Here is a 26,150-nt window from a genome sequence, read left to right on the forward strand (position 1 = left end):
TTGGGTTCTTCTGGTGTGTGTGTGTGTAAAGATAAGACCACAGGCCCATCAGCAGCAGGATAGGCTGACTTTATCTCAGAAATGATGATGGGTTTATATGCACCATCAAACCCTCTCTCCGCTCTTGGGGCAAAAGACAAGCCTCATTTTGAAAAGAGCCACACGCAGGGGTAGGAGTAGGAAGAGAAAAGGCTGGCGAAGAAGTCAAGTTCCCCCGGGGCTGCTGACAGGACCACAGGGAACTACCTAGGGTACTGTCGGGGCAAGAAAAGGTGCCAGGCTGGAGGGACAGAGCAGAAGGGCTCATAAAGGAAAACAAACATTGGGCAGAGAATAGCATGGAGCAGAAGGTGGCTGTACAACGTGTAGTCGGGGTCTGTGATAAAGGGCCTCGGCCTGGAAATCGGGGGTGATGTGGGGGGGCAGGGAATGGGGTCCAGTTGAGATATCGCATTTTTCATAGTCCAAGACTCCACTTCCTTCTCTTTTCACCCAATGTCCTCCTGGAAGATGGACGGAGCTTTCGCTAACACCGCAGGGTGTGTGTGTGTGTGTGTGTTTTCACTTGTCACTAAATGATCGGCATTCAATGAAATGCTTCTATTTGGGGGGCATTACCATCTTTCAAACAAGACGTAGAAAAGCAGAGGGAGGCAGCTAGGGGCTGCACTTAATCTTCTCTAATACCGCAGCACGAAGGAAACTGGGGAATGAAAACATAGTCATTTAGAAAATGGCTGATGAGTCACTGATTGGCACCGGGTGGAGAAAAAGCGAAGTCGTTATTCACTCAGAGTAGGCCTGGTCTTTAAAAACAGGCTCCTCACTCTGCTGGAGGGGGCTTTAGAGACTGAGCGGGTGGCAGAGGGCAAGGGCCGCACGCCCAAGGCAGGGAGGACCCTCCTCCTCTATCTCCCTGCACCTCGGCCCTTGAAAAACCCCCAGCTTTAAGAAGCAGAAAGACAGCTTAATGCCGCCTTGTTCCTCTTTCTTGAGGCCTTAATAATACTTTTGGGGAAACTTCAGCTTCAGAGGAACCAGGCCAAGTAGAAGAGACGGCACTTTTTGTGACCATAATTTTGCCAACAGACCCAACCCCGCGTTACTCACAGAGTTCCTTTCCCAGGTCCTGGACTACCCAGGTCTCTCTTTGTCTCCCTGCTCTTGACCTCTTCGTTGTTTATTAGTTCTGTCACTGAATTGATGGGGGTGGGGAGATTAGACTGGCAAAGTAGAACATGGTGAAACGTTCACTGGGGGAGGAAAATTCAAGTCCCGGGTAAGCAGAGCTTTGGGGACAGCCTTGGAATTTTGTTTCTGTATGTGTGAGAGAAAAATAAAACAAAACACAATAAAAATCCTGCCTGCTAAGAGGCCTGCCTTTGCCTGATAGCTCTTGGGTCTTAATGTGCAGATCGGGGCAATGGGCGAGGCACTGAACCAAAAAGAACTTGACTGCTTCACAATGAGAAGGGCAGAAAAAAGAATGGATCTAGGAGGGGAAAGAGGACAAACGCCAGGTCAGACTGAGTTGCAGAGAAAGCCGAGGGATGCTGGGAGAGAGACACAGGGAAAAAGAGGGACAAATTTGGGGCTGTAAGGAAATGGAGCTTTGGGGAGAAAGATAAGTGAAGAGGAACTTGGCTGTGTGCTACAAATGCTATTCCTTCTTTACGTTTTGTTGATATGACACGAAGAATTTAAATAGCTTTTCAGTTAGTTTGGGTTGTTGGAGTGGTGTTTCTTGTGAACATAGCACTGAGCTGAGGTGGACAGGAGGGTGGCTGGGATTTATGCACGTCCCCCCCACCCCCCATCCCACATACAACTGTTACAACATACGCTTAATTTTCTTACTTATATTTTGGCTTGTCACTTGCTTAGTTAGTTGTCCTTGCTCATACTGGGCTAAATTTACCTACCCTAAGTAAAGACAAAAGAGAAAAGTCTCAAGTTGCATCTAGTTTCAGTTACGTAGGCAGATCTGCAAGACCCCAGTTCACCTTAGCTTGGAATTCTATCTTGAATATTCAACTTCCAATATCCAGAATCTTCCAACTTTTCAGTCTCTATATTCTTCGAGAAACTGCTAAGGTGCTGGAGGTAAAAGAGAGACTCAGTGGCCTACGTGCTGTTGAGGAATGTTCCCATTTTGTTGGGAGCCTACAACAACAATTACTTCTCATACAATGTTATTTTAAACATTACTGTATGTATAATATACAATTTTACATATTTTTTTCTTTATCAGAATAAGTAATTTGCATTTTAATTGTATGCACTTTTTTTAGTTCCTCAAAATCCTGAAAATGACTTTAGGCACATACACCGTCCTTTTGTCTCATCAAGATGGAGCTCTTCTAGGAAAAAAAAATAGAGTAATATACTAAAAGAATTATACATCTTAATCTAGCAGGATTTATTCCAGGATTGTAAGGTCTCAATAGACATCTAAGAAGCATTTGATAAGACATAATGCCCATTCCTGACAATAATTTAGTCAACCAAGAACATAAGGACACTTCCTTAACAAGATAAAGAATCTCTCTCATAAACCAACAGCCAACATCATGTTGAATGTTACCAAATAAATGAACAAAAGAGCTACAAGTGTTTCCATTAAAGCAAGGAAGAAACAAAGTCCTGATATCACCATTGTTGTTCATTGTCCTTGAACACTGCCCTGTAGGTTCTAGCCACTACGATAAGACCTTAAACAGCAACAAGTTTGGAAGGAAAAACTTATCAACATTCCCAGATGATTTACTTGTTTGCCCTGAGAAACCAAAGAATCTAATGAAAAACCAATGGGCCAAATAATCAAATTCATTAACATGGGCCGTTTATAAAACATATACACAAAACTCATTTCTATCATCTTTTCTATAAATTAGCAATCTCCAGTTAGCAAATATATTGGGAAAAAGATCACATTGTTGATAGTAACATATGTTTTTAAAAGTTAGTTTCAGGAGCTTCCCTGGTGGCGCAGTGGTTAAGAATCCGCCCGCCAATGCAGGGGACACGGGTTTGAGCCTTGGTCCGGGAAGATCCCACATGCCGCGGAGCAACTAAGCCTGTACACTACAGCTACTGAGCCTGCGCTCTAGAGCCGGCAAGCCACAACTACTGAGCCCACATGCCTAGAGCCCGTGCTCCACAACAAGAGAAGCCACCGCAATGAGAAGCTCACGCACCACAACGAAGAGTGGCCCCCGCTCACCACAACTAGAGAAAGTCGCATGCAGCACCAAAGACCCAATGCAGCCAAAAAAAAAAAAAAGTTAGTTTCAATGTGCACAATGTGCTCCACTGCGCGTTCATCTGTGACTTCTAGCAACAGAGATGATCACTTATTGAGTATTTACTATGTTCCAAATGCTGAACTGAGGCAAAGCTTCCCAAAGTATATATTACAGAGAAAAAACCAGCACATTCAGTCTGTGGTTTCACAGATATCTCTGCTTAGGACAAACCATAAAAGTTGCCTTTTTAAAGTAACTATATTTCAGTTAACAAAAGGGGGTTTGTGTTAAAGGGGGAAATGGGAAAATGCTAATAGAGGCGGTGAGTGGCATTGGTTCCATTGGCCCCTCCCTATCCACCCACTCTCCTCGCTCCTCCTCCCTGGAGGCTGGTCATATCATGGGCGCCCTTGCTTCTGGCTGGGTTCAGCCAATGGGGAGCCCCAGCAGGAGATGGGGGAGCAGAAGAGTGAGGCTGGTGTACTAGTTCAGTCCCCGGCTTCCTCCCCAGCGGGCGTTGCTGCAGTTTGCTTGGGCCCCAGTCTTGCAGCCTTTTCTATATGCTCCCCAGTTCTGCCCATGCTTGCTTCTCTTGCCCCCTTCGGTCCTGGCATGATAACCCTCCCCACAACTGCTAGTCTTGGATCCTTGCACTATCCCTTAGCTGGTTTCCTTGAACCCTGCCCACACATTTGTAACAGATTCCTTTACTAAACTTTGTCAAAGTTGCCCTGATTGATGCAGTGATATTTGTGCATGACTCAAGTTTGGGAATCTGAACTGTGCTATTAAGTCATAATAACAACCTTTTAAGATGAGTATCGTTCTCCCTATTTGACACAGGAGGAAAGTGCAGCGTAGACAGTCTAGATAGCTTAGCTAATGTCACCAAACTACTAAATGGCTGGATGGTCTGGGTTCGGTCTGCTGCTTCAGCACTTCACCACACAGCTTCTCAGGTAAACCCAAAGCTCTCTCCCACCTGCCAACCCATCACCTTGTCAGTTTTCCAAGCAAAGTATAATAGTAACTCTAGCCAACTATGATGTAACTCCTCAGGTTTCTTTTTCTCAGGCCAAATGCTTCAGAAGGCCCTGTTCTGAGGAGTGGTTGGTTATGTATCCTTGCCCTTAAGATCTCTTCAACTAGCTAGTGATTCAGGGGTTTGGGGAGGAAAAGGAGCCCTATACTAACCTTTAGGCTCCCACAGAGCTGACACTCCTGTCGTTGGCTATGTCCCACTTGAGGTGATAATACTAAAGCACAATAAGCCTACACCCACCCAAGAATGGCAGACTCCTGACCTGATTCCTGCCCTTCTGAAGCCACAAGAGGTCTCACAAAATTTAAGCCAACTAATAATGACTCATGTTTTTGTCTCTCCCTCCTTGGATTTTAAAGGTTTCATAATCAACACAACACCTCATAAAATCATTTGGGTGGCAGGGATGAGGACTTACACTTTGCTCTTTAGATAGAGGGAGGAGATTTTTTAAAATTTAAATAATTTGATGAAGCTCATTTAACATTTGACTGAGGCAAATCTGGGCAATCTTAACCTTTTATTTTGTGCTTTCTTTCTGGCAGGACAACTATTCTTATAGATTTCAATATTGAATTATTTTTTAAATAAAAATTATCTTTTCAGTATTTGATAACAGTGAAATAAATCCAATTCCTCAGATGGTCCTGAGAAGGAAGTGTAGCACTGTAGGTAAGAGCTTGAACTTTGGCATCAGCACCCCTGAGACTGACTCCCCGGCTGTGTTATCTCAGACAAGTTTCTTAACCTCTCTGTATTTCAGGGTCCTTATGTGTAAAATGAGACTAATGATGGTATTTGCTTCATAGGGTTACTGGGAGAAGTAAATGACCAATTCACGTGGTGCTTAACATATAGTAAACACTCAATAATTGCTACTGATTATTATTACTATGTTGAAGCTTCTGTGATAGGCACTGAGGAGGGTCAAAGATGAAAGAATGTCTGCATGCAAAGTGGATTATAATTTTATAGAGAAAAATGGGCATAAACAACGATCATACAACGCAGAACTAATGGATGGTCTGATTGGAATACAGAATGCCATAGAAATACAGAGGATGGAGAAATTCTTTCCAGTCTTGTATTCTACGGAAGGATGCATGCCCAAGTGCCATTTGGATTGACCCGGAAGATGGTTGGGATTTTGATAGTTAGATTAGGAGGGAAGGGAAGCAAAGGGAAACAAAGGGGACAAAGGCCCAGAGGAAATGGGGGCAAGGTTATGCCTGGGAAGAGTGGATATAGAAGCTTAGCTGGAGCACAGTGGGCATTAGGGATGACAGGAGACCAAGGGACTGGAAGGATGGACAGGAGGAGACAAGGCAGATAGGCTGCAGGTGGGCCGGCATGTGGGCCTGTACGAAACTGGAGCCAAGAATGGAAGGAGAGTTGGGATGGAGTCAGCACTCTGGGTGTTCTCCTCCTGATTTTCTATTCATTGGCTCACGAGACCTCCGGATTCGGTTTCGTCATTTAGGAATGGAGAACATTGGACACTGGTATCTCTTTGAGGCTCTGGTTTCGATTCTTTTGGAGATATATCCAGAAGTGCAATTTCTGGATCATATGGTGGTTCTATTTTTAATTTTTGGAGGAACCTCCATTGTGTTTCCTCAGCGGTTACATTGCTTTACGTTCCCGATAACAGCGCACAAGGGTTCTAACTTTTCCACATCCCCACCAACACCTGTATTTTCTGGTGTTTAGATAGTAGTTGTCCTAACGGGTGTGAGGTGATGTCTCATTGTGGTTTAGATATGCATTTGTCTGATGATTAGTGATGTTGAACATCTTTTCATATGCTTGTTGGCCATCTGTATATCATCTTTGAAGAAATGTCTATTCAAGTCCTTTGCCCATTTTTTAATTGGGTTACTTGATTTTTTTGTTTTTTTTTTGAGTTGTACGAGTTCTTTGTATATTCTAGATATTAACCCCTTATCAAATATAGGATTTGCAATATTTTCTCTCATTCTGCAGGTTGCCTTTCCACTTTGTTGATTATGTCCTTTGATGAACAAAAGTTTTTAAGTTTTATGTTGTCCGGTTTATCTATTTTGGCTTTTCTTGCCTGTGCTTTTGGTGTCATATCCAAGAAATCATTGCCAAATCCAATGTCATGAAGCCTTTTCTCTTCGTTTTCTTCCAGGAGTTTTATCGTTTTGTATGTCACCAGCCCAAAAGCTTACCAGCTGCACAGGGCCTTGGCTTGCAGTGAGAAGCCCAAGGGCACCAGAGGTGGCTACAGCAGGAACACGTGGGGTCCAGACACCAGCAGCAAGAGCAGTGCAGCAAAGAAGATGGCGATGACACCTCGGGACAAGCACCAGCTCCAACACCCAGGCCCAGAGGCTACTGTGGCTGTGATCATTCTCATGCTCCTCCAAGATTCAGTTTTATGTGTAAAAGCGTGATAGAATGAAACTCTAAGAGTCTTTCTAGCTCTAAACATCCTCTCATGGGTGAATTCACTCTACACCTACCATGCATCATATATGATAGAAGACATGGTTCTAGGCACCTTGCATGAGCTCTTTTCATCCTCAGGATGCACTAACTAAGCATCTACTATGTGCCCAGCAAAACTGCAGGCACTAGGGATTAAAGGTGATCGAGATATACCCCGCATGCTCAAGGAATTCACCATCTAGCCAAAGTCACCAGGGTTTGTTTTCACTTTCCTATTTCTCCTTCTCCCTCTCTTTCTTATACTCTGGCTCTTCTTTCTCTCTGACTAGTCTTCCATATAGCTCAACATATGTCAGGCTGTCAACATATGGCATATTTTGCAAACAGATAAACAGTGGCACATATGCAACCATATATTCCTGGCATGCAGATGCCCCAGCTTGGCTTCATCAGCCTCAGCAGAAAGCACTTGGTGAGGCTCTCTCAGAAATTCCAGAATGCATGAGCCACGCATGTAGGCTCTGACAAGCGGTTAAAAGAACTTATTCCTCGTCTTAACTGCGAAGGCCTGAACGCTGCTTCCCCGCCCTTTCCATTCACAGGCATTTAATACCAAAGGCTCTGTCCTCACTCTCCACTGTCTGGGATGTTCTGACCAGAGGTCAAGTTGCCCATTAAAGATCCTTTTGTTTTTCCATTTGGCAGTGATTGATTATCTCCTCTGCGCCAGTAGATCAGCCCTACAAGGACGTGGATGGGCTGGACATTAAGAGTCTTAGGTCTATTTTGTCCATTTACAACTAAAGTGTGTGCAGCAGACTCTGTAAAGGCCCCACCCATATCCTTCCACGCTGGCATCTCCCTGCACGTCAGTCTGCGTGCCTGCATCTGTATTTCTTTTTTTTTTTTTTTTTTTTTTTTTTTTTTTTTTTTTTTGCGGTACGCGGGCCTCTCACTGTTGTGGCCTCTCCCGCTGCGGAGCACAGGCTCCGGACGCGCAGGCTCAGCGGCCATGGCTCACGGGCCCAGCCGCTCCGCGGCACATGGGATCCTCCCAGACCGGGGCACGAACCCGTATCCCCTGCATCGGCAGGCGGACTCTTAACCACTGCGCCACCAGGGAGGCCCCCATCTGTATTTCTTTGTCTGACGGCGTTCTCGGCTCATGCACGCAGTAGGCCCTGTACTGCCTCTCCCCCACCATCCCTCAACCAATGACTGATGAGAAATGATGGATAAATGCCCCAGCTTTCTCACCCTTCAGTGGGATAATTCTGAGGCAGTGGCTCCCAGAGCTCCCACTGGGAAACTTGCTTAACAGGATATCTTAATAGGCTTCCTTCTTTTTTCCTTCCTCTTCCCCACCACGCACTACTGGTGTTTCCTGGAGTTACCCCATAAACAAAGTACTTGCACTTGAATCCTTGTGTCAGGGTCTTCTTCTGGGGGTGCCCCGATTAAGATACTCTGGAACTCAACTGTGGAAGAAAAGGTGATCAAAGAAAACACGGGATCTCCTCAAACGTGGACTTCTGACTGGTGGCCCAGGAGGCAATCTGTACCTTAAAAGTGCTCCTGGATAGCAACAAAAGCAGCAGCCAGTCCCATGCTGTTGGAAATACTGTGCCCAAATTGGACTGGGTCACTGGATCTCATAAGAATTTGTCCCAGCAGCTAAGCAGAACTGTCCTGCCCTGGCCGTGTGGAAACTGGAACAGAAGAGAGAGTGAGCAAGTTACAGTCTCCCACTTTTTCTACTCGTGTGTGGCTTCTTGCCTCCTGCCTCTTAAGATCATATTTTGTTCCTTTTCCTTGTAAAGATTAAAATGTACACAAACAAGTAGGTCAGGGAAAGCAGCAATCGAAGAAGATGACTGTTGGGTTGTGGTAATAGCTCATTGGAAGCTCAGCGTATACTAACTCTGAGTTAACATTTAACTGCTAAAAACTCAGGTTAGACCCAAGGAGGCAAAAGTCATTTAACAAAGGTAACTCCACACAGCAAGTTTAAAAATTATCTTCATATGACTGTCCTTTAACTAGCTACTGCAAAATTTTCAGGAAAGTCCCAGTGGCAACATTTATAAGCTGAATATGGGAAGAAAGAAAATGAGAGTTTGAGATGAGAATGAGGCCCGTTACATCTTGACCCTTGATCCATTCAGTAAGCTCTAGTAAGCATTGTCCAACAGAACTTTCTGTGATGATGGAACATTCTAGAGCTACACTGTCTAATACAGTAGCTGCTAGCCCCATGTGGCTATTGAGTACTTGAAATGTGGATAGTGCATTCAATATGTATTACAGTTATTTAAATAACTCATATATTACATTATTATATATGCTGTTAAATATAACTTTATAATCATATTATAATTAAAAGAATGGTTATTCCAGTGCCAGCATTTTCCCCAATCCCCTTTTCCTTCTTCTCCCCAGTGAAGCCCTGGCTTGAGCCCATTTTCCTGTCTTTGACCCAAGTATCCCCTTCAGCATTGACTTTTGGTCTGTTCTCCAGACCTGCTCGCTGTCCACCACCTCCCGGCCTTTGGGATCTATTGGTGGGGTTGCCCCATGAGGAAAGGACCACAGAGCTCTCTGTCTTCAAACCAAACTCCTCTTTAACCTCTTTCCTACTGACTCATCCAGGGGAGACACTGGAGAAAAGATGGTGACTTGCCGCAAACCTTACATCAGGGACACAGTACCCCTCCTTCCCTTCATACCTAGGCCTGCTCTGAGTTTGTGGAGAGACCTTGACAAACTATCCCTTGTTTAACAGTGAGGCAGATGCTGTCAGAGGTCTGCACATGTCCCCTTAGAGGCCTTCACCATCTTCATGCACATCTGTCACTCGCCACCCCCCTCCAGCTGGAGCCTGCATCTCTTTATTGGAGGAAAGTCCTCTGGCTGCTAGAACCCACTTTGTCTATGCAAGGAGGTACAGAAGTGCCTGGGAATCTATGGTGCAGTGAGTTCTGATCCACTGATTATCATGGCGGGGGATGGGGGCCTATAACTACTCCAGCTCCCTCATCCCCTGATGAGGAATTACACTATCCCCAGACCAGGACTGAGTGAGGTTTCCCTCCTGGGGACTTTGCTTGATGTATCACCCTTCCTTGGAGTTCTTCCCTTTCCAGTTCCATTTCCTTACTGGTTTTTATGAACCTTCATTTCAGTGTCTACTACTGGGGAATCCAACCTAAAACAAGTATTTCTTGAAATAAAAAACCCAAACCCTAAAATCCTCTAAAGCTTCTTCTCCTTGTTTGTTCTTTGCTTGTAATCTCTTTTTTTAAACTTTGTTTTTAAAGAGACGAGTGGGCAGCAATATCCAATTAAACATTTTAAAATATTTTCAGCATATCAGAAGAGATCAGTGTTATCTTAAATTTATTTATTTATTTATTTTTGGCTGCGTTGGGTCTTCATTGCTGCGTGCAGGCTTTCTCTAGTTGCGGCGAGCGGGGGCTACTCTTCGTTGCCGTGGGCGGGCTTCTCATTGTGGTGGTTTCTCTTGTTGCGGAGCACGGGCTCTAGGCATGTGGGCTCAGTAGTTGTGGCGCACGGGCTTAGTAGCTCCGCAGCATGTGGGATCTTCCCAGACCAGGGCTCGAACCCGTGTCCCCTGCATTGGCAGGCGGATTCTTAACCACCGCGCCACCAGGGAAGCCCCCAGTGTTATCTTAAACTCTTGAAAATGGTGTTCTCTGTCCAACAGATATGTTCGCCAAGGTCCTCAATCTAAACATTTGAATCAGTAGCTCAGTGTCAGGCCCTCAAAATAAAAAGGAAAGAGAGGGATGCTTCTTGATTTTGCAAATATTTGTTGCAGGTGTACAGTGTTTGAGGCGTCTGTGCCAGATGGAGAGATGAAAGTAACAGGGTACCCCAAGTTGCTCTCAATTTCACACAGCTCTGGAGAAGGAGTCTGCTAATCACATTGCTGCTGTGGCAAACATACTTGGCGACAAGGACTTATTAAAGATGGAACTGGGCTCTTCAAAATCTTTTTAAAAAAATGACCAAAGGGCTACTTCATGGCCTAGTTTCTTTATTAAGTAATAATGCATGGAATGTCTTGTTTTCAGTCCTCAGCAGCTGCCAAAATCTGAACATATCAAATCCAAGAGATCATACCATCCGGGAGATCTATTAATAGCAAGATAATTTTCAAGTCCACTGTAGCGAGTAGTGTTTTGTTTTTTGGTTAGGCATACAATACATTCCATATCACGTCTGCTGAGCTGTGTTTTGGGGTCGCATTTTAAAAAATAAATCAAGCTTGTTTTAAATTAGGGTCACAATAATCCATCAGTGTTTGGCATTTTGGCTTGGGATATTGTGGTACCACAGATAATATCTAGGTTTATGGAACCTAAATTAAAACACACCTGTCTCTTTTATGTTCTTGTACTGTGTCTCTTGGTGTTTACCTGGGATCACAGAAGTGAAAGAAAGAAAAGAGCTCTTTGGCAGGGAAGCAAGTTGTAATAATCCCATGAAGCATATTATCTCATATGGATTCTGCTCTGCTTGGGGGCATCTCACATGAAGGGGAAGAAAGTCACAGGTAGCAAAACACAACATTTTTCCCCTGTTCAAACCATTTATCAAGGCCTGTGTGTATGTGTGTGTCTTGTTTAAAAATCCTTCCCTACCACAGGGTCATAAAGCTATTGTGATGGTTAATTTTTCAACTTGGCTAGGCTATGGTGTCCGGTTATTTGGTCAAACGCCAGTCTAGATATTGCTGTGAAGGTATTTTACAAATGTGATTTGACATCTACATGAGTAGACTTTGATAAAGGAGATTACCATCCATAGTGTGCATGGGCCTTATCCAATCAGCTGAAAGCCTTAAAAGACTGAGCTTCCTCAAGGAAGAAGGAATTTGGTCTCCAAATCATCTTCAGATTCAAGACTGTAACACAGATTCTTGCCAGAATTCCCAGCCTGCTGGCCTGCCCTGGGGATTTTAGACTTCCCAGTCCCACCCCTAGAATTGTGTCAGTCAATTCCTTAAAATAACTAAATCAATCAATCTCTCTCTCTCTTATACATACATATACACACACACACGTATATATTTCACACACATACACCAATAGAGTATTTACATACACACACACACACACACACACACACACATCCTACTGGTTCCATTTCTCTAGAGAACTCTGACTAATACAGATATTCTCCTATGTGTTGTTCTAAAAGTGAAGTTTGGGATTTCACAACTAACTTTTTAACCCATCTGGAATTGATTTTGTGGATATATTCTTAATTTATTATTTCTTCAATGTCATGTGTTTAGGGAAATAAAAAGAGATAAATGTGTGTATTTGCAGTCCTCTGGACTGTAATTTTGTGTATCTTTTTAAAAGCATAAACATCTAGTTCTCATTGTACAAATTCTGATTCAACAGGTCTGAGTTGGGGCCTAAGCATGTATATTTTGTTAATACAGGCAATTTTGAAGCTCTATATAGAAGAAAATATATGTGAATATTTTTATATCCTTTAGATAGGAAACATCTGAGAATGATATTACAGACAAAATCCACTAAGAAAAAAGCATGAGATATTTGACCATATTAAATATTCCTAAACTGTATACAACTATCAGTTATAAGATGAAGAAGCTCTAAGGATCTAATGTATAACATGGTAACTAGTTGATAATACCGTATGGTATAACTGAAATTTGCTGAGAGTAGAACTTAAGTGTTCTCACCAAAGAAAAGGTAAATACGTGAGGTGATGAACGTGTTAATTAACTCAATAGTCAGAATCCTTTCACAATGTATACATATATCAAATCATCACTTTGTACACTTTAAATATATTACAACTTTATTTCTCAATTAAACCTCTATCAAGCTGAAAAATTCATACAGAAAAGCACGTCCATAAGATTTTTAAATTTCTGTATAGCAAACACCACAATAAGGAAAGTAAAAAGTAGAAGGACAAACTAGGAAAAATGTACAATATGTATTAAAAAATTAATATCCCTATGTAAAAAGCTCTTATAAGTAAATACTGCAGGAGCAGTAGAATAGATAAGAATGATTAAGAACCTGAGTTATGGGATCTGCCTGCTTGGTTTTGAATTCTGGCTTCAGCACTTACAAACAAGATCCTGGTGGACACATTACTGCACCTCTGCCTCTATTTTTACATCTCTAAAATGGGAATAATAATAACTTCATAGGGTCATGATGAATATTAAAATAGATAATGCCTATTAAGGGCTTAGAATAGTGACACATTGTAAGGCATCAATAAATATTAGCTTTCTGATTAAAAGAGTAACATTTCAAAGAAAAATGGACCGATGATGTAAACAGGTGATTCATTAAAAGCAATGATAACAACCCTATACAAATGGTGATGAGACATAAAAAAGTGCCCTCACTTGTGATTAGGAAAATTCAATATGAAAGATGGTATTATTTTTGTTGTTATCATGGGTCAGATTGGCAAAGATTAAAAAGACGGACGACATCGATAGCTGGAGAGGTGATGGGAAACAGACATTCCCACACACTTCTCTGTGGCTGATATTTAGTATGGTTGTAAAGGTAAATAACAGTTATCCCACCACTAAGCACCTTGAGTAGCACCCGCTACCCCACCTGCATGGCCCTCTCCCTTGGGACCTGGACCTCCGAATCTAGCAATTAAAGGATTACCTTCAGGACCCTGCTCCATGGTAAGGTCAGGATCTACAATGTTGTTGAGTATTTTGAATATTATCTCTCTATGCAATCTTTCAGTAGAGTATTCTTACAATATGTCAGAGGTCAAAATATGTACACCAAGGAACTAATGAGAAAAACATAGAAAACTCCACATATTCAGTTTACTGCAAAACTGGAAACAACCTAAAAGTCGTACAAGAGACTTTGGTTAAATATTTCATGGTAAGTCTATACAATGTAATATTATGCACATCTTAAAATGAGGACATTAAAATGACCTTAGGAAGTAATCAATGGGGGGAAAAAGGTACAAAATGTTTAATAAGATCACTTTTGTTTGGGCATATATTTTTCCATGTATTTGTATGTGTGAAACACATGCAAATGTATAATACACATATACACATACATGTATTTTATATATATGTAATTTTAACAGTATTTATCTGTGGTGAATTGCTAAAAATAGCCATAAATTTCTCCTATCTCTGCATGCCTGTACCTTTGGAATGTGACTTTGGCTCTCCTCAGATCAAAAGGTGAAATCTCTGTCCTGACCCCTTAAATTTGTGCTTACTTAGCCATGTAGCTTATTTAGCCAATGGGACATCAGCAGATATGGTACTAGCAGAGGCCTGAAAAATGCTTAGGCTCTTGTGCTTAGACTCTTGTTGCTGCACTTGGAACCCTGAAACCACCATGTGAATAGGAGAACAGTCTGTTTATTCTCCAGCAGGTGAACATCACATGAATAGGTCATGTGGAGGAAATCTGAGGTGCCATGGCCAACAGCCTGCCAACTGCAGGCTGTGAGTGAGGTCATGCTCCACCATCCAGCCCCAACCAAGCCTCCAAAAGACTACATAGATACGCTAAGCCCAACCTGCCAGCCCACAGAATTATGAAGTAAAAATTGATTATTGTTTCAAGCCACTAAGTTCTGGTTTGCTATATTTAAATATTGAACACTGAAAATTTTAAGGCAATTTTTATGACTGTATTTTCTATACTTTTACAATGAACATGCATTACTCTTAAAATCAGAAAAAAATGCCTTTTCTATTTAAAAGTTTTAAATTTCTTTTTCTTGTCTCATTGTTATGGCTAGAACTTCCAATACTACTATGTTGAATAAAAGTGTTGAGGGGCTTCCCTGGTGGCTCAGTGGTTAAGAATCTGCCTGCCAATGCAGGGGACATGGGTTAGAGCCCTGCTCTGGGAAGATCCCACATGCCACAGAGCAACTAAGCCCTTGCGCCACAACTACTGAGCCTGCACTCAAGAGCCCGCAAGCCACAACTACTGAAGCCTGCACGCCTAGAGCCCATGCTCCGCAACAAGAGAAGCCACCGCAATGTGGAGCACATGCACCACAACAAAGAGTAGCCCCTCCCACAGCTAGAGAAAGGCCACACACAGCAATGAAGACCCAACGCAGCCAAAAATAAAATAAATTTAAAAATTTATATTTTTAAAAAAGTGTCGCGAGTGGGCATCCTTGTCTTATTCCTGATATTAGAGGAAATGCTTTCAGCTTTTCACCATTGAGTATGATGTTAGCTGTGGGTTTGTCATATTTGGTCTTTATTATGTTGAGGTATGTTCCCTCTATGCCCAGTTTCTGGAGAGTTTTTTTTTTTATCATCATAAATGGATGTTGAATTTTGTTAAAAGCTTTTTCTGCATCTATGGAGATGACCATACAGTTTTTGTGCTTCAACTTGTTAATGTGGTGTACCACACTGACTGACTTGTAGATACTGAAAATTCCTTGCATCCCTGGGATAAATCCCACTTGATCATGGTGTATGATCCTTTTAGGGTATTGTTGGATTCAGATCGCTAATATTTATTTGTTTATTTTTTAATTATTATTATTTTTTTTTCCTTTTTGCGTTATGTGGGCCTCTCACTGCTGTGGCCTCTCCCGTTGCGGAGCACAGGCTCCGGACGCGCAGGCCCAGCGGCCATGGCTCACGGGCCCAGCCGCTCCGCGGCATATGGGATCCTCCCAGACCGGGGCATGAACCCGTATCCCCTGCATCGGCAGGCGGACTCTCAACCACTGCGCCACCAGGGAGGCCCCAGATTGCTAATATTTTGCTGAGGAGTTTTGCATCAAAGTTCATCAGTGATACTGGCCTGTAATTTTCATTTTTTTGTGATATCTTTGTCTGGTTTGGGTATCAGGGTGATGTTGGCCTCGGATAATTAATTTGGAAGCATTTCTTCCTCTGCAATTTTTTGGAATAGTTTCAGAAGGATAGGTGTTAACTTCTCTGAATGTTTGGTAGATTTCACCTGTGAAGCCATCTGGACCTGGACTTTTGTTTCTTGGGAGTTTTTAAATTACTAATTTAATTTCATTACTGGTAATTGGTCTGTTCATATTTTCTATATCTTCCTGGTTCTGTCTTGGGGGATTGTACATTTCTAAGAATTTGTCCATTTTTTCTTCGTTGTCTATTTTATTGGCATATACTTGTTCATAGTAGTCTCTTAGGATCCTTTGTATTTCTGTGGTGTTGGTTGTAACTTCTCCTTTTTCATTTCTGATTTTATTGATTTGGGCCCTCTCCCTTTTTTTCTTGAGGAGTCTGGGTAAAGGTTTATCAATTTTGTTTACCTTTTCAAAGAACCAGCTTGTAGTTTCATTGATCTTTACTTTTGTCTTTTTAGACTCTATTTCATTTATTTCTGCTCTGATCTTTATGATTTCTTTCATTCTACTAACTTTAGGCTTTGTTTGTTCCGTTTCTTTTTTAATTCCTTTAGGTGTAAGGTTAGGTTGTTTATTTGAGATTTTTCTTGTTTCCTGAGGTAAACTTGTATCGCTATAAACTTCCCTCTTAGAACTGCTTTTGCTGCGTCCCACAGATTTTGGATCTTTGTGTTTTTGTTTTCATTTGTCTCCAGATATTTTCTGATTTCCTCTTTGATTTCTTTAGTGACACATTGGTTGTTTAATAGCATATTGCTGATAAAAGCAATCCAAATTGGAAAGGAAGAAGTAAAACTGTCACTGTTTGCAGATGACAGGATACTATACATAGAAAATCCTAAAGACACTACCAGAAAAGTACTAGAGCATATCAATGAATTTGATTAAGTCGCAGGATACAAAATTAATACCCAGACATCTGTTGCATTTCTATATGCCAACAATGAACTACCAGAAAGAGAAATTAAAGAAACAATCCCATTTACCATCACATCAAAAAGAATAAAATACCTAGGAATAAATCTAAGGAGGTAAAAGGCCTGTACTCAGAAAACTATAAGACAGTGATGAAAGAAATTGAAGAAGACACAAACTGTTGGAAGATGTACCATATGCATGGACTGGAAGAATTAATATTATTAAAATGACCACACTACCCAAGGCAATCTATAGATTCAATGCAATCCCTAACAAAATACCAATGGCGTTTTTCAAAAAACTAGAAGAAATAATTTTAAAAGTTGTACAGAAATACAAAAGACCCTGAATAGCCTAAACAATCTTGAGAAAGAAGAACAGAGCTGGAGGAATCATGCTCTCTGACTTCAGACTATACTACAAAGCTACAGTCATCAAAACAGTATGGCAGCAAAGAAGATGTGGCACATATATACAATGGAATATTACTCAGCCATAAAAAGAAACGAAATTGAGCTATTTGTAATGAGGTGGATGGACCTAGAGCCTGTCATACAGAGTGAAGTAAGTCAGAAAGAGAAAGACAAATACTGTATGCTGACACATATATATGGAATTTAAGAAAAAAAATGTCATGAAGAACATAGGGGTAAGACAGGAATAAAGACACAGACCTACTAGAGAATGGACTTGAGGATATGGGGAGGGGGAAGGGTAAGCTGTGACAAAGTGAAAGAGTGGCATGGACATATATACACTACCAAACGTAAGGTAGATAGCTAGCGGGAAGCAGCCGCATAGCACAGGGAGATCAGCTCGGTGCTTTGTGACCGCCTGGAGGGGTGGGATAGGGAGGGTGGGAGGGAGATGCAAAAGGGAGGGGATATGGGAACATATGTATATGTATAACTGATTAAATTTGTTATAAAGCAAAAAAATAAAAAATAAAAATAAAGAATGTTATAAGAGACAAAAAAAAACAAAACAAAACAGTATGGCACTGCCACAAAAACAGACACATAGATTATTGGAAGAGGATATAAAGCCCAGAAATAAACCCAGGCTCCTATGGTCCATTAATCTACAACAAAGGAGGCAAGAATCTACCAATACAATGGAGAAAAGACAGTCTCTTCAATAAGTGGTGCTGGGAAAACTGGACAGCTACATGTAAGAGAATGCAATTAGAACATTCTCTAACACCATATACAAAGATAAATTCAAAATGGATCCAAGATCTAAATGTAAGACCAGATACTATAAAACTCCTAGAGGAAAACACATGCAGAATACTGTTTGACATAAATTATAGCAATATTTTTTTGGATATGTTTCCCAAAGCAAAGGAAATAAAAGCAAAAATAAACAAATGGAACTGAATTAAACTTAAAAGCTTTTGCACAGCAAAGGAAACCATTGGCAAAACAAAAAGACAACCTACTGAATGAGAGAAAATATTTTCTGATGATATGACTGATAAAGGGTTAATATCCAAAATATATAAGCAGCTCATACAACTCAACATCAAAAAAACAAACAACCTAGTTTTAAAATGGGCAGAAGAACTGAATAGACATTTTTCCAAAGAGGAAATGCAGATGGCCAAGAGTCATATGAAAAGATGCTTGACACAGTTAATCATCAGGGAAATGAAAATCAAAACCACAGTGAGGTATTACCTCACACCTGTCAGAATGGCTACCATCAAAAAGAACACAAATAACAAATGTTGGTGAGGATGTGGAGAAAAGGGAAGCCTCTGTTGGTAGGCGTGCACTGTTGGTAGGAATGTAAATTGGTGCAACTACTGTGGAAAACAGAATGGAGGCTTCTCAAGAAACTAAAAATAGAACTACCATATGACCCAGAAATTCCACTCCTGGGTATATATCCGAAAAAAATGAAAACGCTAATTCGAAAAGATACATGCACCCCAATGTTCATAGCAGTGTTATATACAATTGCCAAGATATGGAAGCAACCTAAATGTCCATCAACAGGAGAATGGATAAAGAAGATGTGGCATATATACAATGGAATATTACTCAGCCATAAAAAAGAATGAAATTTTGCCATGTGCAACAACATGAATGTACATGGAGGGCATTATGCTAAGTGACATAAGTCAGAGAAAGATAAATACTGTATGATATCACTTATATGTGGAATCTAAGAAATAAAAGAAACTAGTGAATATAACAAAAGAAACAGACTCACAGAAATAGAGAACAAACTAGTGGTTACCAGTGGGGAGAGGGGAGAGGGAAGGGGGAAGGGGCCATATGGGGGTGGGGGATTTGGAGGTACAAACTATTATGCATGAAATAAGTAAGCTACAAGGATGTACTGTACAGCAGAGAATAAAACCAGTATTTTGTAGTAACTATAAATGGAATATAATCTTTAAATTTGTGATCACTAGGTTGTATACCTGTAAGTTACATAATATTGTACATCAACTATACTTCAATAAAAAAATTGAAGGAAAAAATAGAAAAAATAAAAGAAAATCATTAGCCGTTTGAATGATCTTAATGTACATAAATCAATATCTAAGTGACAAACTTATTCCAAAATATACCTAGCGTACAACCGCTGGATGCTAAATGAATCTTTATAAATAAAATAATTGGCTGCCACCAAGAACATAAAAATTTTTTTAATTACTTTAAAAAATTTTTAAATTAAAAAAATGAAACCCTATACCTGATTTAAGCTGTTTAACAGAGTAATAGTATTAATAGCTAACATTTAAATAGCACTTGCTATGTGCCAAGGCACTACATGTTTTGCATTCTTTTGCAAAATAGTATTCTTTTGCAAAGAACACTATTATCATTTCCTTTTTCCGGCTGAGGAAAGTGAGGCTCAGAGAGGTTTAAAAACTTGTGCAAGGTCACACAGCTAGTAAAATGGCAGATCTGTGGTTGATCCCAAGCAGTCTGTTTCCTGAGTCTGTGCCTCTAACTGGCATAAGACAGAGGCAAAACCATATGTAAATGTGCAAGGTCATTTCTTAATGATTTGGTATCTGAAAGTTACAGCTATGATATATCCAGCATGCTCCCTTGTCTCTCTTGGGTTTCCTAACTTCAAACAATTTCATCAAGCAATAAAGTGTGAGGGTGGATGTGGTGGTGAAGATGTGCTAGCTTGTCAAATGGTTCCATCGTGTGGCTTGCTATCAGCTCTCTGAGAGGGATTTGTTGAGGGAGGTGGACGGTGTGAAACCTCTACCTAAAAACAGGTTTGTCAGTTGACAAGGTTCTTATAATTTCTGCTTTCCCTCTCCACCAAGACCACCACCAAGAGAAAGCTACTTATAAGGTTGTTTATCCCATATTCTACTGTACAAGAGGCATTTTTTATACTGCATTTCTAGCACAGTTCTGTACACTCTACAAACAGCGAATGCTCAACAGAAGTATAGGTGAGGAGGAGGAGGAGGCTCAGACATACCTAGCAAGCTCTCAGAAGGGGTGTGTGTGTGTGTGTGGCTGACTCGTTAAAAGCAGAACTTCAGAGTCAGATTAGACCTGGGTTCAAATTATGTTGCCACCATTTACAAGTTGTGGGTCCTTGGGCAAGTTAGTTAATCTCCTGGTGTCAAATAGAGATACGAGGGCATTGTGAAGAGTAAATGATACGATTCTTGTCAAGAACTTGGCAAGAGCTGCTACTCTCTATCACCATCATCATCTCAACTTAGCAATAAAAAGTTTAGAAACTATGATTTCATCACATTCTAAATTATCCATAGACTTCAATGTCATCCAAAGCAAAGAAATAGGAGATCTCTGCCATGGAAGACAGAACTGAGAGTCCAAAATTCTTGGTGACAAACCTTTCTTGTGGTCTTGATAGTGTAAAATCAGTACAAGATGGTGGCCTCAGGTGGTCAAATGGAATCAAGACTGGTAATACCATCTGGAGTTACCTAATGATCCTTGTCATTTCCTGAGAAATTACCCCCAAATACTGTTGTGACTTAGAGATGTGATCCTTTCCCAACTCAGCGTGGCCATAGCCATCGATTGTCAATGCTTGAGGACAACAGAAAGCAGGCCTGGGTCTATTCTGCCTATTCATTATTGCCCCCCGCAGCCATAATTACCCCACATGACAGGCTTCTTTTCTTCCAACATACAGGATTAATATGTGCAGGCTTAGATAATAATTTGAAGTCTGCAACAATTAAACAGTCATGTTGAAAAAAGCCAAGGAACAGAGTTTGTTAAATAAAAACAAGTGAAACTAAAGGAAAGGTCATCGTTTTTGTGTTTCTGTAACAAATACAATCTACCGATAATCTGTATCTGCGAGAATCCCCGTGTTTTTTAGGTTGTAATTAAATTTCTCCTTGAATAATCATCTTGCATACTTTCCTTAGGGGAAACCGTTTACATTTCATCATATCTTTGAAAATGTAATCGATCTCTATTTTAATCAAGCTTTCCTATTTGGATCACTCCTTTAATAGGCTGATGAACACGTCTGTTTTTAAAAATACAACTCAGTAGTGAATTCGACTGGTATCAGAGGTACCGTTAAGTCAGTGCAGTTTTAGAGATAGTTTTGATAATGAATGGCTATGATGCCCAAAATACCTGTGGCAGATTGATGTAGCAATGGCTCCCAATTTGTTCAAGTCTCTCTGTATCCATACACTTGGGTAGTCTCCTTCTACTCTGACTCTAGACTTGGCCATGTGATTGTGTGATTGACAGCACAATAACAAATGTGATGCTAGCAAAGACTTGAAAAACATGTGCACAGTGGGGCTATCCCTCTCTTGCTATTCTTAGGACTCTTGTTATAGCTGCCACGTGAACAAGCCCATCTAGGGCTGCCTGATGAATAAGAGAAAACCATGGCTGGAACTCAAATGGCTGCCTCAGCTAACAGCCAGCCAACATCCTAGCTGACCCAGCAGTTGCCTGCAGACACATGTGAGTGACACCTAGTTGAGACCAGCAGAAGGCTCATCCATCTGAGCCCAGTCCAAATTTCCAGAGCACAAAATTGTGGTTGTTGTTTTAAGCCACTAGGTCTCTGTGGGGTGGTTTGTTACACAGTGAAAGCTAACTGACCCAGTGTGCCAGTGAGAGCAGGGTTGTAGCACCAGCATTGGGGCAGAAGTTGGATTCCATCAGAATGATTTTGTTTATAAACAGCTGTGATGGACATCGACATAAAAACAAGTGAGCAAATACCACTTGGTCCATCCATCCACAGACACACAGTTACATCATGGTGACTATGAAAACTGGAACAAACGTAACTACAGAGGAGGGGGATGGGGATGGGCTAACCCCTTCAGCGTTTGGGATCTGACCTTGAAATTATGAGGATTTTAGCAATAGTGAGAGCCTCCAGTTCAGCGCCACCTAAAACTTCATTTGTTTGCTATTTTGCATTTCACGCTTTGCATAAAGCTCCTGAAGCCTTTGGTTGGATCAGGTCAACTGGCTCATGAAACTGAAACTTGCTCTATGATTTTTTTCCATCTACTTTTCCTAAGTATATGCTCTGTACAATCTCCCTTAGGAAAAGGGTTCTGTGGTCATATAAATTATTGTATACTCTTGATCCTTCTTGGAATTTCACAATGTACCTTGGCATATTAAAGACCTGTTTGTCTTCACTTATTCCAGTGCTGAGATGTATTTGACCATAGAATCCTTTTTGTGAGTAACATATATTAAGACCTCGTTATGCAATGTTTCTCAGAAAACACTCTGAGAAAGTTTTTTTTTAAACTTTCTTACAGTGAAATACAGCACACATATGGAGAAGTACATGAAGCAAAAACATGCAGCATAATGAATTACTGTAGACCAAATACTCTTTTAACTACCATCCTGCTCAAGAAGTAGATCATTGTCAACACCTCCACTAGACCCCTGTGCATTCCTGGGCCATTACAATTTCCTCCTTCCTCTCTAGAGGGAACAGTTTCCTGGACTTTATGGTAATAACTTCCTTGCAGTGTTTTATTCTTTTGCCACCTAGTATAATACCTAAATGATACACTTGTTCTGTCTATTTTTGAAAGCTATAAAAATGGAATTACACAGTATGCATTGGAGGGGCAGTGGGTGTAAGTATCTTCAACTTCAACAGATGTCAAACTCTTTCCCAAATTGAGGGAAAGGGTACCAATTGACACTCCTATCATCAGTGTACGAGAGTTCCAGTTGCTCCACATCCTAGGTTATAGTTGGTAATGTCAGATGTTTTCATTTTTGCCAATCTACTCAATGGGCAGTGGAGTTTTGAATTTGCATTTCTCTGTTCAGTAAGGAGGTTGAGCACATTTCATTATGTTTACTGGTCATTTGTATAGCCTCTTTTGTGCAGCTCATGTTCAAGCCTTTTGCTCATTTCTTTACAGAGTTTCTATGTCTTTCTTAATGCATAGGAGTTCTTTATTTATTCTAGATAGAAGTCCTCTGTTGGGTACAGGAGTTGCAAATGTATTCTCTTGCTCTTCGGCTTGTTTTTTCTCTTTCCTAACGGGGTCTTTTGTTGAACAAAAGTTCTTCATTTAAACGTAATCAAATGTATCAGTTGTTTCCCTTTTATGCTTAGTGCTTTGTGTGACACCTGTAATAATATCTGACTCTATGTCCAGCGGTATTCCAAGGAGCTAGACTTGAAATGGTCAAGTCATTGGTCACTGGTAGTGGTCAAAGCCAAAAACTGTAGGCTGGAGAAGAAAAGGGGAGTGGGTGGGAAGGGGAAAGGTAGAAGGCCAGAGGAGGAACAAGAGGGGTTGTCAAGAAGGCAACAGGGGCGGATGGAGGGTATGATTGCAAATGGATTGAATGTCACTTTCACCATATAGCTCTTTATGCATGGAAAGGAAGTTGGCAGTATCATCAGAAAGAACAGAGAATCAGTTAAGAAGATGTGTGGGGAGAGTGGTGTACATATCAACATCTCCAAAGGGAACCGTGCTGAGAGAATTATCACTTTGGCTGGACCCATGAATGCCATCTTAAAAGCCTTTGCGGGCCTCCCTGGTGGCGCAAGTGGTTGAGAGTCCGCCTGCCGATGCAGGGGATACGGGTTCGTGCCCCGGTCTGGGAGGATCCCATATGCCGCGGAGCGGCTGGGCCCGTGAGCCATGGCCGCTGAGCCTGCGCGTCCGGAGCCTGCGCGTCCGGAGCCTGTGCTCCGCAACGGGGGAGGCCACAACAGTGAGAGGCCCGCATACCGCAAAAAAAAAAAAAAAAAAAAGCCTTTGCTATGATCACAGATGCACTGGAAGAGGTCGTCAGCACAATAGCACAGCTGCCAGCAGACCCTGGTCACCCTGAGCCTGGTGGTCCTTGCTAGCAGTGTGGCTCTCTCATTGGGAAAGGAGGTTTCGAGATCAAGGAAATATGACGAGAGAGTACAGGGGCTCAGGGCCAGGTGGCAGAGAAGAAGCCTCCCGACTCAACTGAGCAGGCCATTATAACTGCTGGCATTGGGCAAGCCATCATTGAGTGTGTCCAACAAGCCTGTCCAGTCATGTTGGAGTCACCCTGACCCCATAGGCCATCCAGCTCTCTGGTCATCTTTGCAGGTGATCAGGACACGTACCACACAGGCAGCAACGGTGTGGGTTTTCCTCACCCCCACTCTCCACCCATCCACGTGCCTCAACCATGACCTAGAGGAACTCCCTCTGGAGGCCGGCAATGCAACAGTCTTGTTTTCCTATGAGGCATGGCAACCCTGGATTCAGTGACATCGAATCCACTCTCCAGAGATGAAAGGCTATTGGGCAGGTTTGGATGTATCTACTGAGACTACTCATGAACTCACATTTCAAGCATTTTAATTGGCTGCACAATGGGGCATTAGGATGCCCAAATCAATAAGAGCCACCAGACGTCTGGGGCATAGTTCATCATTGCAAACCCAGTGGACGGATCTACTGTTAGGCTGGTTACCATCACTGGATCTTCTGCCAGCATTAGCCTGGTTCCATATCAAATTGTCTGGCTGTCCTCAGAGACAGGTGGCACGGGGAGCCGCTAAAGCAATGCAGATCCATCTACAATCCTTTCTGGCTGTTCACCACTCTTGATCCATCTGTGTCGTTTCTGAACAGTCAGCAATTCCAGGTTTTAAATAGTCTGTAAGTTTCCATTTCTTTACACTTTACATCCACTTGTGATTTTTAAATTATTCGAATTCCTTTCTCCATTCAGCTGTTAGAGCTGAGTTCCATATTTAGTTTTATAAGCTTCTCCCTGTTTTGTTTTACTTTGGGGTTTTGTGCTCATGCCTTTTTTTGTTTGTCATAGAACTAGAAGACTAGAATATTAATACAATGCAGTTTAGTCCATGATGTCAGAAAGTTCTCAAAAACTAATTAAAAGATGGACTGGGTATCTGTTTGCTCTATTCTCCCATGACAAAAGCTTCAAGGACAAGGATATTACATTCTCTTGGTAGTGACTGTGGAGCAGCCTTTTGGAGGTCAAAGAACAGCCATCTATTGGTTTACTCCTATACGCTAAGCATTGTACTGAGCCGTGGACCTACATTATGTCCTTAATTCTCTCAGCAATTCTGGAGGGAGCTATTTTTTGCCCTCAAAATAAGTGGGCAAATGAAGCTTCGCTGAGGCAAAATCACTTCAGCAAGGTCACACAGGTCAAACGGCCAGTCAATGGCAAAGGGGGGATTTGAACTCCAGATTGAATCTCACCCCAAAGTTCACGGCTTTCCCACTGCAACATGCCACCCTCCAGTCAGAGCAGGGGACATGGTGAAGTGCTTCTGTGAAAAGGAATTATAGGGCTTCCCTGGTGGCGCAGTGGTTGAGAGTCCGCCTGCCGATGCGGGGGACACGGGTTCGTGCCCCGGTCCGGGAAGATCCCACATGCCGCGGAGCGGCTGGGCCCGTGAGCCATGGCCGCTGAGCCTGCACGTCCGGAGCCTGTGCTCCGCAACGGGAGAGGCCACAACAGTGAGAGGCCCGCGTACCACAAAAAAAAAAAAAAAAAAAAAAGGAATTATAAAGTGTCGCCTTTGCTGCAGGATATCTGGTGAGGAAAAACCTTTCTACTGACTCTCTGTCTTGGTGTGGGTTACCCTAGAAGCAGGACCTAAGACAAGGATTTGAGTGCAAATCGTTTCTTTGTGTGGTGATTCCAGGAAACAGCAGTAGAGGAAGTGAGACAGGAAGGAGAGGCAGCCAATAAAGGGAAACGTTATCAAACACTGGGGTCACTGGAGCGCAGTCCTGCTGGGGAACTCCCAGAGTCCCCGGTTGCCCTCTACCCATCGTTGCTCCAATGGAGGGGTTAGGAGGCTGGGTTTTTATCCACCAATTCACACCCATCATTACACGAGGGTGCCCATGGAGGGATTAGTTCTCAGGAACTCTGGGTTTCCCCTGAGGGGGGACCCACATGCTCCCAGGGCTCAAAAAGGTCCTGCTGGCCGAGGCTTGCAGGTGTTTGTAGTAAAGAGCCTTCGGCGGCGTAGAGGTGGGTACCGAGGGGGTGTGGCAGAAAACCAACACTGTCTGCTCCACCCCCTACTAATAAAAGCTAAAGAAAAAGAGAAATAGACACGAACTCTGGTGAAGGAGAGAAGGC

At 42.0% G+C, this 26,150-nt stretch overlaps 1 long non-coding RNA gene and 1 pseudogene across 1 annotated transcript in view; one reads left to right on the forward strand and one right to left on the reverse strand.

Annotated features, from left to right (window-relative positions):
- LOC132481463 (uncharacterized) overlaps positions 1-26,150 on the reverse strand; it is a 145,666-nt gene that overhangs the window by 8,194 nt on the left and 111,322 nt on the right. The window lies entirely within an intron of this gene.
- On the forward strand, positions 1,239-24,579 carry LOC132482591 (poly(rC)-binding protein 2-like; annotated as a pseudogene).

Source organism: Mesoplodon densirostris, chromosome X (genome assembly GCF_025265405.1).
Source record: "Mesoplodon densirostris isolate mMesDen1 chromosome X, mMesDen1 primary haplotype, whole genome shotgun sequence".
Lineage (NCBI taxonomy): Eukaryota > Metazoa > Chordata > Mammalia > Artiodactyla > Ziphiidae > Mesoplodon > Mesoplodon densirostris.